We start from the raw sequence: 14,297 nt of genomic DNA on the forward strand, positions 1-14,297 counted from the left end.
AGAAGGCTCAACCCTCACCATTAAATTAACCATGATAGCTCCCACCGCCGCCGTAGGTCCCAACCTGGTTATAAATCCCCAGAAACCTTCAATCCAAGATAAGGGACTGAGCAAAAAGGTTGAGAAAATGCCGACCAGGACGCTTGCTCCAGAACCCATGAGAGGACCGGGTCCATCGACCTCTGGGTTATGGGCCCAGCACACTCCCTCCGGGTTAGATAATCCCATGTGGGAAATGGTGCAGGCAGTAGTAGAGACTCTTAACCACACCACTTCCTCCCTCACCGATCCCTGTTGGCTATGCTACCCAAGTGTCCCCTTCTATGAGGCAATCGAGATAAATGGCTCCCACACTGTCAACAACTCCCATCCCACTTACTGGGACGGGAGACCATGGAGACTTAAAATCGCTCAGGTCTCTATCACTGGTACATGTGTGGGCACAGTCCCGAAGGCCCAGAGCCAGTTATGCTCCTCCTATAATAGCACCCCGTGGGAGCAAGGAAAGTGGATTATACCCTCCTTGGGTTGGTGGCTCTGTTCTAAGACAGGCCTCACCCCAGCCCTATCCACATCTGTGTTCAATACTAATAATGAGTTTTGTGTGCTAGTGGCCATTCTACCTCGCCTAATATATTGTTCTCATGACTCTCTCCTTCCTTATTAAGAAGAAAGGCCGAATCCCCACCGGAGCAAGAGGGAGGCTGTTACTGCCCTGACCATTGGGATCCTCGTCTCCCTAGGGATAGCAGGGGCAAGCACTAGGGTCGCAGCCCTCATGACATGGGAAAAAGGGCTCACAACCCTGAGGCTGGCAGTCGACAGGGACCTAGAACAGCTCTGACAGTCAGTATCAAACCTGGAGCAATCCCTCACCTCCTTGGCAGAGGTGGTCCTACAGAACCGAAGAGGCCTGGACCTCTTGTTCTTAAAAGAAGGTGGGCTATGCGCAGCCCTAAAAGAAGAATGCTGTTTCTATGTAGATAAGACAGGTGCAGTTAGAGATCCCTTAGCCAAACTAAAAAAAGATCTTGACAGGCGGCGTAAAGAATATGAAAGCAGCAGCAACGAAGGCTGGTTTGAATCTTAGTTTAAGCACAAGCCATGGTTTGCTACCCTCCTCTCGGCCGTTGCAGGGCCACTGGTCATCCTGCTGCTTTTGCTTACCATTGGCCCATGTATAATAAATAGGCTGCTTAAGTTTGTGCAAGAGAAGATTGACACCATCCAACTCCTGGTCCTTCACCAAAAATATCAGGCCCTAGACACCGCTGCAGAAGATTCCTTAGTCTGATCAAGAAAAAGGGGGAAATGTAAAGGAGGGCAGAGGGCATCAAGAGTCAGGAAAAAGGACTAATAACATTTTACCTAACTGCCTAAAGCATGGGCCACCCCGTTTTGAATAAACAACCCGAGGCTAAGCTTAGAAATGAGCCTGCTTTAAGTTAGATAACTAGAAGTGGGCAACAGCCTGGGGGCGTGATCCGTGATAAGTCACATAGACATGCTTGGGTAAGCAAGAGATAACAATTGAAGCAGTCAGGCAACTGGAGTGTTCCCTAAAAGGTTACAATATAGAATGTGTTTTAAAATTATTGGTTGTAGAAATGCGCGGGCCTCGGTGTAACGGCTGTGAAAATCCTATATAAGCAATACCTAAAGTTGCCTGGAGGTCGGCAGCTCGGACTTGGCCTGCGTGTCAGGGGAGGTGCTGTCGACCCCAGCTTGCTAGCTGAATAACGACTTTGCCTGTACTTACATCTCCATGCCTGTGTGCTTTGTTCTCTTGGGAAAACCCTGAGTTCCTGGACCCTAACAGGGAGCCCATGACCAAATACTTTACTCAGCCTTTAAGTTGTGAGTGGGACTCAAGTGCTCTTCTCCCATGTGTTCCTAGGAGTCCCAGAAAGTCTGATGCTGCTTCTAGGATGCAATATACTTTCTAAAGTACAAGCCTCTGTGAATATGACCGTAGAAAGAGATGAGCGATGTCTTTCGCTAGTGAAGGTAGACATTAATCCTGAGGTCTGGGCAACTAACGGAATTATTGGAAGAGCAAAATCAGTCCAACCAGTACATATTCATCTTAAATACCCTAATCACTTTCCTCATAAGAGGCAGTATCACTTAAAATCAGAAGATCGTGAAAGCTTGAAACCAGTTATCATTAACCTAAAAACTCAAGGCCTCTTGATAGCCTGTAACAGCCCTTGCAACACTCCCATATTAGGAGTACAAAAGCTGGATGGAAGCTGGCACCTTGTACAAGACCTGCGAGCCATTAATGAGGCAGTTGTGCCCCTGCATCCTGTAGTACCTGATCCCTGTTCCCTGTTATCCAGGGTTCCTGAGGGAGCAGCATGGTTCACTGTGCTAGACCTGAACAATATTTTTTCTTTTGTATCCTGCTTGCACCTGAATACCAGTTCCTCTTTACTTTTGAGGATCCTGTAAATCCCTCAGCTCAATTAACCTGGACAGTTTTGCCCTGGGGATTCAGAGTTAGCCCACATCTATTTGGGTATTAGCCAAGGACCTGGCCTCCTTTGAGTCAAGGGAGGCAGAAATCATCCAATATGTGGATGATATACCTCTCTGCACCACCACAGAGACAGAGTGTTACAAAGTACTCAGATAACTGAACTTACTAGCTGATTGTGGCTATAAGGTCTCTCATCAGAAAGCACAGACTTATCAGCAGCAAGTAAAATATCTGGGCCTTAACCTCTCTCAGGGAACTAGAGCCCTGGGGGAAGAGAGAATTCAGCCCATTCTCTGCCACCCATTGCCCTCTACTATCAGGCACCTGAGGGGAATCTTCGGCACCACTGGGTATTGTAGAATCTGGGTCCCCAGATATGGAGAGTTAACCAGACCCCTCTATCAACTCCGTAAAGAAGCCCAAAGGGAAGGCACCATAAAACTCCAGTGGGAACCTGATGCTATTAAAGCTTATGAGGCTTTAAATAAAACCTTATTCCAGGCCCCTGCCTTAAGCCTGACCACTGGAAACCAGTTTAACTTATTTTCTACTGAGAGATCTGGAGTGTGGCTGGGAGTACTAACTCAACCTAGAGGAGGAATGCAGCAGCCTGTGGCTTATATAAGCAAGGAACTAGACCCAGTAGCTAAGGGCTAGCCACCCTGTCTGAGGTCTGTGGAAGCAGTAGCCCTGCTAGTACCTGAAGCCACAAAACTGACCATGGGAAGAGACCTGATAGTGCATGCACCCTATAATATCACCAGCTTATTGAACATCCGGAGAGACCTGTGGCTGTCAGACAGCAGGCTACTAAAATGTCAGTCACTCTTCCTTGAGGGCCCTGTCACCCAGCTGTGGACATGCTCCACCCTAAACCCAGCTACCTTCTTACCTGAATCCATGAGTAAAGGACCTGAACATAACTGCCAACAGGTCCTTGCCCTAAACTATTCTGCCAGAGAAGACCTAAAAGACACTCCCTTAGAGAACCCAGAGCTTGTCCTCTTCACAGATGGCAGCTCTTTTATTGAGCAGAGCCGGTGGAAAGCTGACTATGCAGTTGTCACTCTGTGAAAGGGCAAGCTCCCAGATTCTATTTTAGCCAATTGGGACCTGGATCCTATTTCAGTCAATCAGGACCTGGATCCTATTTCATCCAATCGGAGCTTAGTCCCTCTCTCCCCTCCAGTCAGCAAGAACACCCACTACCCCTGGACCCTGCCAACGGACCAAAGCCATGACTCATCACCCCCAAATACCCCCAGGCCCAGCCAATCAGCCAGGGCCATGGCCATCACCCCCCCAAACCGCCCTGGAAACCCATAAAACCTTTGTTCTGGGAAAACATGCTCTCTTTCTCTGGCATCTTGCAACTGCGTTGGTGTAGATGAGAGATTGAGCTCGAGCTAGCTCGAATAAAGGCTCTTTGCTTTTGCATCAGTGTTGGCTCCTTGGTGGTCTCCTGGGATTCACGACTTTGGGCACAACATCTGTGGGATACTATTGAGTGCCAACCACTTCCACTGGGCATGAGTGCCCAGCTGGCAGAATTAATACCCCTCGCTAGAGCCCTTGAAATAGGGAAAGAAAAGAGAGTCAACATATATACTGACTCTAAGTATGCCTACCTAGTGCTGCATGCCCATGCAGCCATATGGAAAGAAAGAAAGGTTTTAAACTCTGAAGGTTCCCCTATCAAATACCATAGTGAAATTAAACAGCTAATACAAGCTGTGTATAAGCCTAAAGAGGTAGTAGTTATTCACTGCAGAGGCCACCAGAAGGGAATGGATGAAGTAACAGAAGGAAATGGCGAGCTGATACAAAAGCCAAAGAGGCAGCTTGGGAGGCTTATAAGGCACCTATCCAAGCCCCTCTCTTATGGACAGGTGTGCCAGCTGATATTATTCCCAGCTATAGTAAAACTAGCAAAGGAAAAAAAAGCAAAGGAAGTAGTGAGAATACTCTTATGTGAAATTATTCCCTGATTTGGGATGCCCCAAAGATCACGAAGTGACAATGGCCTGGCATTTAAAGCAGCTGTGACTGAAGGAGTGGCCCGGGTCCTTGGTATTCAGTATAATTTACACTGTGCCTGGAGACAACAATCCTCAGGTAAAGTAGAAAAAAACAAAGACATTATAAAAGAGATAAGTACTAAGAAATCTGTCACAAGAAACTCACTTGCCCTGACCTGACCTACTACCTTTAGCCATAATAAGAATAATAAATACTCCCAAAATTACAGGGTTAAGCCCCTTTAAAATGCTCTATGGAAGACCTTTTATAAGGAATGATTTAATCATGGACAGAGAAGTCACAGAGATAATCCGATATGTGACACACCTCACTAAATTCCAGACACTCCTTCAAAATCTAACTGAAGGACAGAACAGAACTCCTGGGGAAGCTGTCCTTGAACCAGGAGATAAAGTCCTAATTAAGTCAATTCCTTCTAATTCTCCAGCTCTTAATCCAGTCTGGTAAGGGCCCCACACTCTTATACTTTCTTCTCTTATGGCCATCAAAGTCACAGGTATGGAGGCCTGGATTCACCACTCCAGGGGAAAGGCCTGGACAAACTCCCTGGACTCCCAGACAACATAGATAAGGAAAAACTCATTGCACAGGACACCAAAATTCGGGAGCCCAAGTGTGCCTGGGAACCTGCAGGGGATCTGAAACTACTGTTCAAAAGAAAATCCTCAACTACCAATGTTTGAGATAAATACTACATTTTTTTTTCTCTTCTTATAAGTAATCAATATGAAGCCTACATCACTCTTTTATTTGCTGCTTTCTAGTGCTCCCTTCATAATAAATGAATCTAATTCCTTAAATTGGCTTAAAGACATAGCTAGAATAAATGGAAGTTCATCCTGTTAGATATTGGGATTACTTCCTAGTTCTAGTGATGCCGGGGTTCTTGTTTGTGGAGCCGAAGAATGAGCTTCACAAACAGTCAAGGTAGGAGACCAAGGTACAGGCTTTTATTTAGAGATACAGTGAAAGGACAGAACTCCCAGCTCACGCCAGAAGGGGACAAGAGAGTCCATAGTGGTGCGCTGTCTAGGGGGTTTTAGAGGCAGCTGAGGATTTTTCGAGAACATGAAAAAACTTAGGGGTGTGGACTTGTTAAGTGGTCCCTGAATATTTAGAATTAACTTAACACAAGCAACTGCTGAGATACCAGCATCTTGGTCTGGAGTCATATGAAACAAGGCCACCTGCACAACCCCCAAGGTGGGCTGAAGTATTGTTTGCTAAAGAATAAGTTAAGAATTTCTAACTTCTTAACTTCTTGGGTATTAAAATGCAATCTTCTCTTTAAGGTGGAATCCTTCCTGCCTTTTACTGTGTTGTTTATGCCTGGGCTTACTTGCTAAATTAGTTGTCCAGTTTGCAAAATCACTTCATCAGATCTGAAGGAGGAAAGACAGCACATAGGCCTGGGCCTTTTCGTATGCTAAAGAGGACCTTACACATGATTATAAATGGTTAGCATAACAAAACATGTGCTACTCTTCTTTATCTGGGGAGCATTAACTGATTTTACTGAAGAATGATTCTAGAGCTCAGTGTTTAACATAGAGTTTTAGCAGAGGGGTTTCCTTGCATGTAGTTACATTGCTCTGACTGCAAATATCCTGCCCTGCCCCCTCCGGAGGCCCTCACCCTGACTACATTTATGCTCCCTGTCTCACTAGTATCTCAGAAATCCCTTAGTGGGTATCTCCTCTTCAGGGACATGATTGGTTGTAATTACAAATTCTTAAAAGTGATGCATACACTTCCCAGAGAGTATTAAGTGTTAAAATAACTAATTGGAATGTAAATTTCTGGTCATTAATAATACCTTAAAAGACAAAAGGCCTTAAATGATACTATCTGAAGAATAGCCCTCTTAAACACTCAAGTTAAACTAATGTGCCAAGCAGTTATACAAAATAAAATGTCACTACACATCTTAACAGTAGCACAAGGAGGAAACTGTGCCATAATCAAGGTTAAGTGTTGTGTATAGATTCCAAATTATTCACAAAATATCTCTAATTCACTCCAAACCTCCAGAGGCAAATCCAAGCTATGTCAAGCCCAGAAATTCTGTAGACTACAACAATAGGAAACTGGGTTTCTACGTCCTTTTAGTGGAAATCCATTTTACTCATCAAGTTCATCATCATTCTCATACTAATATTTGGCCCATGTATACTTAACCTAATAACCCTAATTTATTCTATCTCGCCTAGAAGCCATAAAACTGCAAATGGTGATGGAAACAGAACCCAGGATGGAAATGCCCATCTTCCAAGGCCCTCCCAACCAACCACTGATGGAGACCTAGCTGCACCCCTCTCTGCACCCCCTCTCAGCATGAAGCAGCCAGAGTGGTCATCACCCCCTTTCCTTAGCAGCAGCTAGGGTCTCTACCTCTAGAGGTGGGAATGAGACAGTGAGGATGGGCTTAGATGGAGTTAGGTGAGGGCCTCCGGAAAAAGCAAGGCAGGATATTTGCAGTCAGAGCAATATATCTACATGCAAAGAAACCCCCTATTGTTGGGGCCTTTTGCCTCTTTTAGGCCTGTGACGGCCTCAGACTGGAGGTTTCCATCCTCCCTCGTTACTTCCGCGTTCTGGCCTTACTAGCTTCCCGCACGCGCTCTTGGCCCTAACTCCGCCTCCCCACCTAACCCGAAACCTGCCTAAGACCCTAGTGACAGATGAGATAATCAATTCCCATTGGTTTCTGTTACTTCCTTATCTTCCCCTATATAACTAAGCCTCTGATAGAATAAAGCTGAGTTTTGCTGCGCCCTTGAGGCTGACACATCTCCCGGCTTGGTGTGGTTTGTGTTCCCCCTGCCTCAGAAGGAGGGGGAGGATCAAGTCCTCGACACTTGCCCTCTCACTCAGCCCCAGGGAGCAACAGGCTGGTCCTGTTCATCTCCTTCGCACCATTGTTGCAGAGAACAACACCCTACCAAAACTCTGTGTTAAATATTCAGCTCTAGATTCATTCTTCAGTGAGATCAGTTAATATTCCCCAGATAAAGAAGAGTAGCACATATTTTTATTATGCTAATCATTTATAATCATGTGTGGGATTCACTTTAACATACTGAAAGGCCCAGGCCTGTGTGCTCTTTCCTCCTTCAGATCTGATGAAGTGATTTTGCAAACTGGGCAAACAAATTTAGCACTCAGGGCCAGCCATAAACAACACAGTAAAAGGCAAGAAGGATTCCACCTTAAAGATAATATTGCACTTAACTTACTCTTTAGAAAACAATGCCTCAGCCCACCTTGGGTGCTGAGCAGGTGGCCTTGCTTCATATGCCCCCAGACGAAGATGCTGGTATTTCAGGGAGGAATCATCAGAGCAGGAAGTTGCTTGGGTTAAGTTAATTCTAAATATTCAGTTACCACTTAGCAAGTCACACCCCTAAGCTCTTTTTCATGTTCTTGAAAATCCTCAACTGCCTATAAAACTCCCTAGACAACACACCACCCCAGACTCTCTTGTGCCCTCCTGGTGTGAGCTGGGAGCTCTGTCCTTTCACTTTACCTTTAAATAAAAGCCTGTACCTTACTATCCTACCTTGAGTGTTTGTGAAGCTCATTCACGGCTTCATGAACGAGAACCCGGGCATCAATATTAGGTGCCATTTCTCATTTCTAACTGCTCAGTAAATATTGCTCTTGTCAGGCTTCAGCCTGTTAGAAATAACCCTGTGAGAGTGTCAGAAAGGCGTTTACTGGGCAGAGCAGTGGCTGAGCACTCTACTTTCCTCAACCACTTTTAGTGACCAGACTCTCTGGAATCTGAAGTAGCCAAGTTTTACGTCAGAGATAGAAAGATTCCTAAATTAGTTCTGGGTCTTCAGAGGGCATGTAAAAGACTTAATACTATTAGTATATCTTTATTATTTATTAGGTAGTCATCAGTTCAGTACTTTTATTTTTAAAAGTTAATAAAAAAATTTCTTTTTTCTGAGAAACCAAAATGCTAACATTAACCTCACTGTCCTCCACAGAAAAGAAAAAGAAAGGAAAGGAAGAGACAAGGAAATCACTAGGAGGGAGGAATTAAGGACAAAGAGTTTGTTGACTACAATGAAATATAGATTAAGACTTCTGATGAAATAAGAAGATTTATTCCTCTTCTGCTTTCCTAAAACTACATCTCCTCTCAGTGTCATCCTCTTGTATGGCTTAACAGTACCGGCAATTATTTACTCTCCCATTGAGTTGCCCATTTTTTTTCAGTAGTATCGGCATCCATTGGGATTCCCTCTCTTTCAATAGCAGGAATTCTGTACTAGAGAATTTCTGAGTACCCAGAAAAGACATTAAGATCATTTTGTTTCCCAAGTTGGTGACTTTGATCATGAGATAGTGTTTGTCAGTTTTCTACACTTCAGTTACTTTTTTTGTTCCCTCTTCCATACTGTACGTTTTGGAAAAAAGTAGCTCTGTGCAAGCCATATTGTATGAGTAGGAAGTTACACTCTTCTTGCCTAAGGATAGAGTATATACATAAGTTGAGATCTTTGCATGGGAGCTGTGTCTCTTTTTCCCCATTTATTTATTCAATCATTTGTATCATTATTTGCTCACATACAATTATTTTATACTTTGGGTTACAGCTCCTTTGTCCATTTGTCATACCACCATCGTTGTGTTTTTTTTCTTTTTTTTTGAGAACTTTCTTACTTTCTGTGACCACAAGATTCTTGTATATTTCCTACCCTATTTAAGATCAGCATTTCTTTAAGGAGCCCTGGTTACTTTTATTGGTATTAGAAGCCAAGATATAAGCTCTAGGTATGCTCACCCCTTCTAGCATACCATTGCTTCTGGGACACCTGAGCTGACAGACTAACCTGTATGTATACACATATCTTCAAATATTTTCGTATGTAACTATCTATATAAATATGTTAAGCAAAATGTGAATTCATACTGATGTCTAAAACTCTAAAGCCTCCCCTTTCTTTTTAGTAAACTGCTACTCCCAAATGGAGAAACTGGATTCCATCATCCATTATCCATTTACTTAATTGTTCAGTCTCAGTATACATGTAATACATGTGCAGTGATATCGGAATGGTTAACTCATGCTTTTATGAGAAGCAACTTTATTAACCTTTCATCTCAGAGACTCCACTAATTCCCCAAATGATTCAGGTCAGTGCCTTTTCCCCACCTGCCAGGGGTACTTTGAACATTGACAACATGATGATGCTTTTGGTATCTGTGGACTTACAGGGTTGAAATAACTGCCAGCTGTAGAGCATGTACATCAAGGAAGTCTTGCTCATTTTAATGCAAATTTACAAGATAATTTATTTAAATTAAAATAATAGCAAGTTAACACGAAAGGATGGGATACTTCTTAATTTTTACATCATCATTTGTTATACCACTGTATTTATCCAGTATGGTTGAGAGGGATGACGTAATTGAAATTTTTCCTTTTATAGAATAGAAGAGGCATTCTCTCAAAGCCCAGAAATAAGAAAGGAAAGGTTTCGATTATGTCATCCCTGTCAACCATATTGGATCAAAAGACGAGAGGAAGGTCAACTCAAAGAACAGCCTTTACCAGTTGGTTTTCTATGATGCTTAATAATAGGAAAGAAAATTTTTGGTTGCCCCTGTGGGACAGTTCTTGAATCTCTTAGAGCTCTAAAACACTTCACTAGTAGGTGGGATAACTCAGACCAAAGGCCTGAGAAAGCAGGGAGGGAATTATGATTACCACCTATTGTCACCTTGAGTAGGAAGTAATATGTTGCTAAAAGAGCCCTTTTTACTAAAATCTCTTTCAGGGTTCTCAACATTTTACATGACTTACAAAGCAAACTCATTGGTTTGTTTTTTCTTTCTTTTTTTTTTTTTGCCACTTTTTTTTTTTGTATGTTTTTACTACTCATTTTAGAATGAGTGTATACCTCTGATTTTTGGTCAAAAAGCTTCCTAAAATACTTTTCTACCTATTGTGTTAAAAACCATATTAGGTGTTTGGGGATATGAAGACAAAGAGATTCAATGTGCAAGTTAAAAGGAATTGAAATAGAGTGATGGACATGATATGTACTAATAGTTGCAATTATAATGAATTTCACAAATTCATAAATAATTAGAGAAGTATGACTCAAGAAAATATATTGACAGTAGTGTGAAAAAGTTGTGGAAAGTAAGAGAGCGTGTCTTGGGTGATTGGTAGTTTCTTGGAGAAGGTTGTGGGGGGATATAATTTGGACAGATGGAGGTCATTCCTGCCAGAACACATGACAGAAGAAAATGTGGAGAGAAGAAACGCAGCTTGGGGTGCATTGGAGGAACAGCAGGGAGTTTGGGGTGTATGGTGTCATGAAGAATATGATGAGATAAGACTGAAAGGCAGGTAGAGGCTAGAATGCATGCAACCCTGAAGGCCAGGCTGAAGGTGTTAAATTCAAAATCCACTGAAAGTTTCCAGCAGGAAGTTAAGTGATTAGGGTTGTGTTTCAGAAGAACTTCTCTGAGGGAGGAGTATAGATGGGTTTGGACTTGGAGGGAGGGAAACTGAGGAGAAGAGAAGGGAAATCTTTGAGGTGACCTAGGTGAGCAGCTGAGGACCTGAGCAGCGGGGGTGCCAGCAGAAATGGAAGGAATGGACTGGAACCAGAAGGAATAGGACACTGGGGCTTGGCAAAGGCCTGATTGTAAGGGACACGTGAGCAGGAGTGTCAGGGGTCACTTCCCAGTGTCTGTTCTGTAACTGGGAGAATAGTAGCCAGGGTGGGGAGGAACTGGCTAAAAGTTGGACAGTTATGTTTGGAAAAGTTGAATTTGAGGTACTTGTGAGATAGTCTTAGTTTGGAGTGTTAAAGATAGTTACTAAACCTTGGCATGCTGACTGGGTGGGAGGCAGTAGTTCAATTAATATTGCCAATGGAACGTTGACTTCTCAAAAATGTTATTTACAGGAAGTAAATGCAGGAAGTAAAAGCAGATGTGCTCATTGAGGGATTTTTATGTATTCATTTCTGACAATATGACTTCACATGTTATTGGAGAAAGGTTGTATTGGGACTGAAGTCTTACAGAGTGTATCAGGGTGGAGGTACTGTGGGAAGTGCCCTAGGAAAGTTCCATTACAGTGATTGAAATTGAAAGATAAATTAGTAAGTATGATAAGACTTTGTTAATTTGTGTACCTAAAAATGCACAACAGCACTGGTTCTCAAAGTGTGGTCCCTGGGAACCTGGGAACTTGTTCCTTGGTTCTACCCATGACACACAGAATCAGAAACTCTGAAGTTGGGGCCACGGTTCTGTCCAGGCTGTTCTGACGCATGATAAAGTTTGAGAGCCGCTATAGAAGGTAAGTGGCAGGGAACCCCCTTCCTTTCCTCCCACACAGTGTGTGCATGAAGTGGGATGAGATTGTAGTTGATTCCTCAGTCAGGCTAATCTGGCACTTGCTTCCACCTGCCACTAATACTTAGTTAAGTTTGCAGCAGTATGAAAAAAAGAAGTCTAAACTGTCATCTTTCTTTATGATCAGCCCACTCTGCATCCTTCCTGTGCTTTATGGGTTGAATTGTGTCCCCCCTGCCCAAAAATATATGTTGAAGTCCTAAACCCCATATATCTCAGAACATGACTTAATTTGGAAATAGGTTCTGTACAGAGATGGTAAAGTTAAAATGAGATTACTGGGTGGGCCCTAGTCCAATATGACCTTAATAAAAAGGGAGAAAATTGTACATGGAGACAGACATACACAGAGGAGAGGTGATGCGGAGACGCATAGGAAGGAAACGGTCATGGGACTGGACTGATGCAGCCCTGTGCCGGGGGATACCGCGGGTTGCAGGCAGACACCAGGCACCAACGAGGGCAGGAAGGGATCTCTTCTGGGGCCTTTAGGGAGCATGCCCTGTGGACACCTTGATCTTAGATTTCCCGCCTCCAGAACCAAGACAGTAAATTCCTGTTGTTTTAAGCTGCCCGGTTTTCGGTACTTTGTTGCAGCAGCCCAAGGAAACTAAGGCACTGACCTAAGTTTTTTAATGAAAGCAAAGTATGCTGACTCACACTGAGTCACGTCTGAGACTATTTGGTATTAGAAGGGAAAGAAAAGATATCCACAAAAACGTAATCCACTGGCACTGTGGATGGAGAAGCCCTTATGAAGAGGAGGGGGCTTCAAAAGAAAGGTCAGCTTCCAGATGCAAGTTCTGATCATAAAGTTTGATCAAATGTATACATGTAAGACTCAGCTGTTCTGAAGATAGGTTTTGTTAGTTTAAATTTTATATTGTTTCAAGAAGTAATATTCTGACCTTCCCAGGAGAACACAGCCTGGGGGCTATGCTGTCTGTAGGAAGCCAGGGTGCACCACCCGCAGACTGCCAGCTGCAGAGGCTGGGGAGGCAGCAAGCCTAACTAGGCATAGCCAGATTGCTATGCAGGAGTGCAAGGAAGGCAAGCCAATGCTTTCATATTAGGTTTAGTTTTCTTAAATTGAATGGAGAAAAAACATCACAGGGAAACTGGGCTGAGTCATTGCCATACTTACTGAGTTCAAGTTACAACTGAACATTACAAAAAAGACTGAATGCAATCTCGTTTTATCTACTCTAATGATATACACATTAATTAAAGAGATCGCATTTAAATGCCATCAATAAAAACATGGTGGCCCTAAAATGCCCAAGTCTAAAGACACATCTCATGGCAGTTTCTAGGGCTAATTCAGAGACAGTCTTCAGCAGGGGAGGGCAAGAAGGCTGTGCTGTAGGCTTCGGTAGCCATCAGAACTGATTCTTCAAGCCTGAAGTGAAGCCGTCTCTAAACTGGGGCTACATCTTTGGAACTGGCAGTGCTGTTTGGGAAGCAGGGTCATTATTTTGCCTGCTGTGAAGTGCAGACAAACTGTGTTATGAAAGACCAAGCTCCTGGATACTACCTCAGCCAATCAGGACCTGGATCCTATTTGAGCCAATCAGGATCTGGATCCTATTTTAGCCAAACAAGACCCAATCCTATTTGAGTCAATTGGGACTGGGATCCTATTTTGGCCAATCGGGACCCAGATCCTATTTTCAGCCAATCGGAGCTTGGTCTCTCTCTCCCCTCCAGTCAGCAAGAAGTATACCCACCTCCCCTAGACCCTGCCAATTGACCAGAGCCATGACCTATCACCCCACCAACTATCCCCAAGCCCTGTCAATAAGCCAGAGCCATGACCCTCACCCCACAAACTGCCCTAGAAACCCATAAAACCTTTGTGTTTCCTGAAACTCACTCTCTCTTTGGCACCTGGCCACTGTGTTGGCATGGGTGTGAGATTGAGCTTGAGCTGTCTCGAATAAAGGCTCTTTGCTTTTGCATCTGTGTTAACTCCCTGGTGGTCTCCTGGGATTCATGACTTCAGGGATAACATTTTGGGGGCTCATCCAGAATCCCAGAGACCCCCAGGACTCCTGACACGGAGGGCCCAGTGCCGGCTGGTGAGTGAACTCGGTTATCTATCTGTCCTTATCTACCTGTGTCCCACTGTGTCTTTATCTGTGTCTGACTGCTTTTTTCGCGAACAAGCCTGTATAAGCCTGTAGGAGCTCCAATCTGTATCTGGGTCGGCATTGACTTAGGAGGACGTGCTGGCGGGTCACCAACCAGGGGTCTTGGGAGACATCCCTTGCCCCCATCTGGAGGACAAAGTCCTCATCTGTGAGGAAAGTCAGCTGCCGCTGCAGTCTGACAGGCCCTCAACTTACTTTCAGTTTTGCCTCTGCAGCCATGGCAGATTCTTCTCTGT

This window comes from Manis javanica, chromosome 3, assembly GCF_040802235.1.
Source record: "Manis javanica isolate MJ-LG chromosome 3, MJ_LKY, whole genome shotgun sequence".
Classification (NCBI taxonomy): domain Eukaryota; kingdom Metazoa; phylum Chordata; class Mammalia; order Pholidota; family Manidae; genus Manis; species Manis javanica.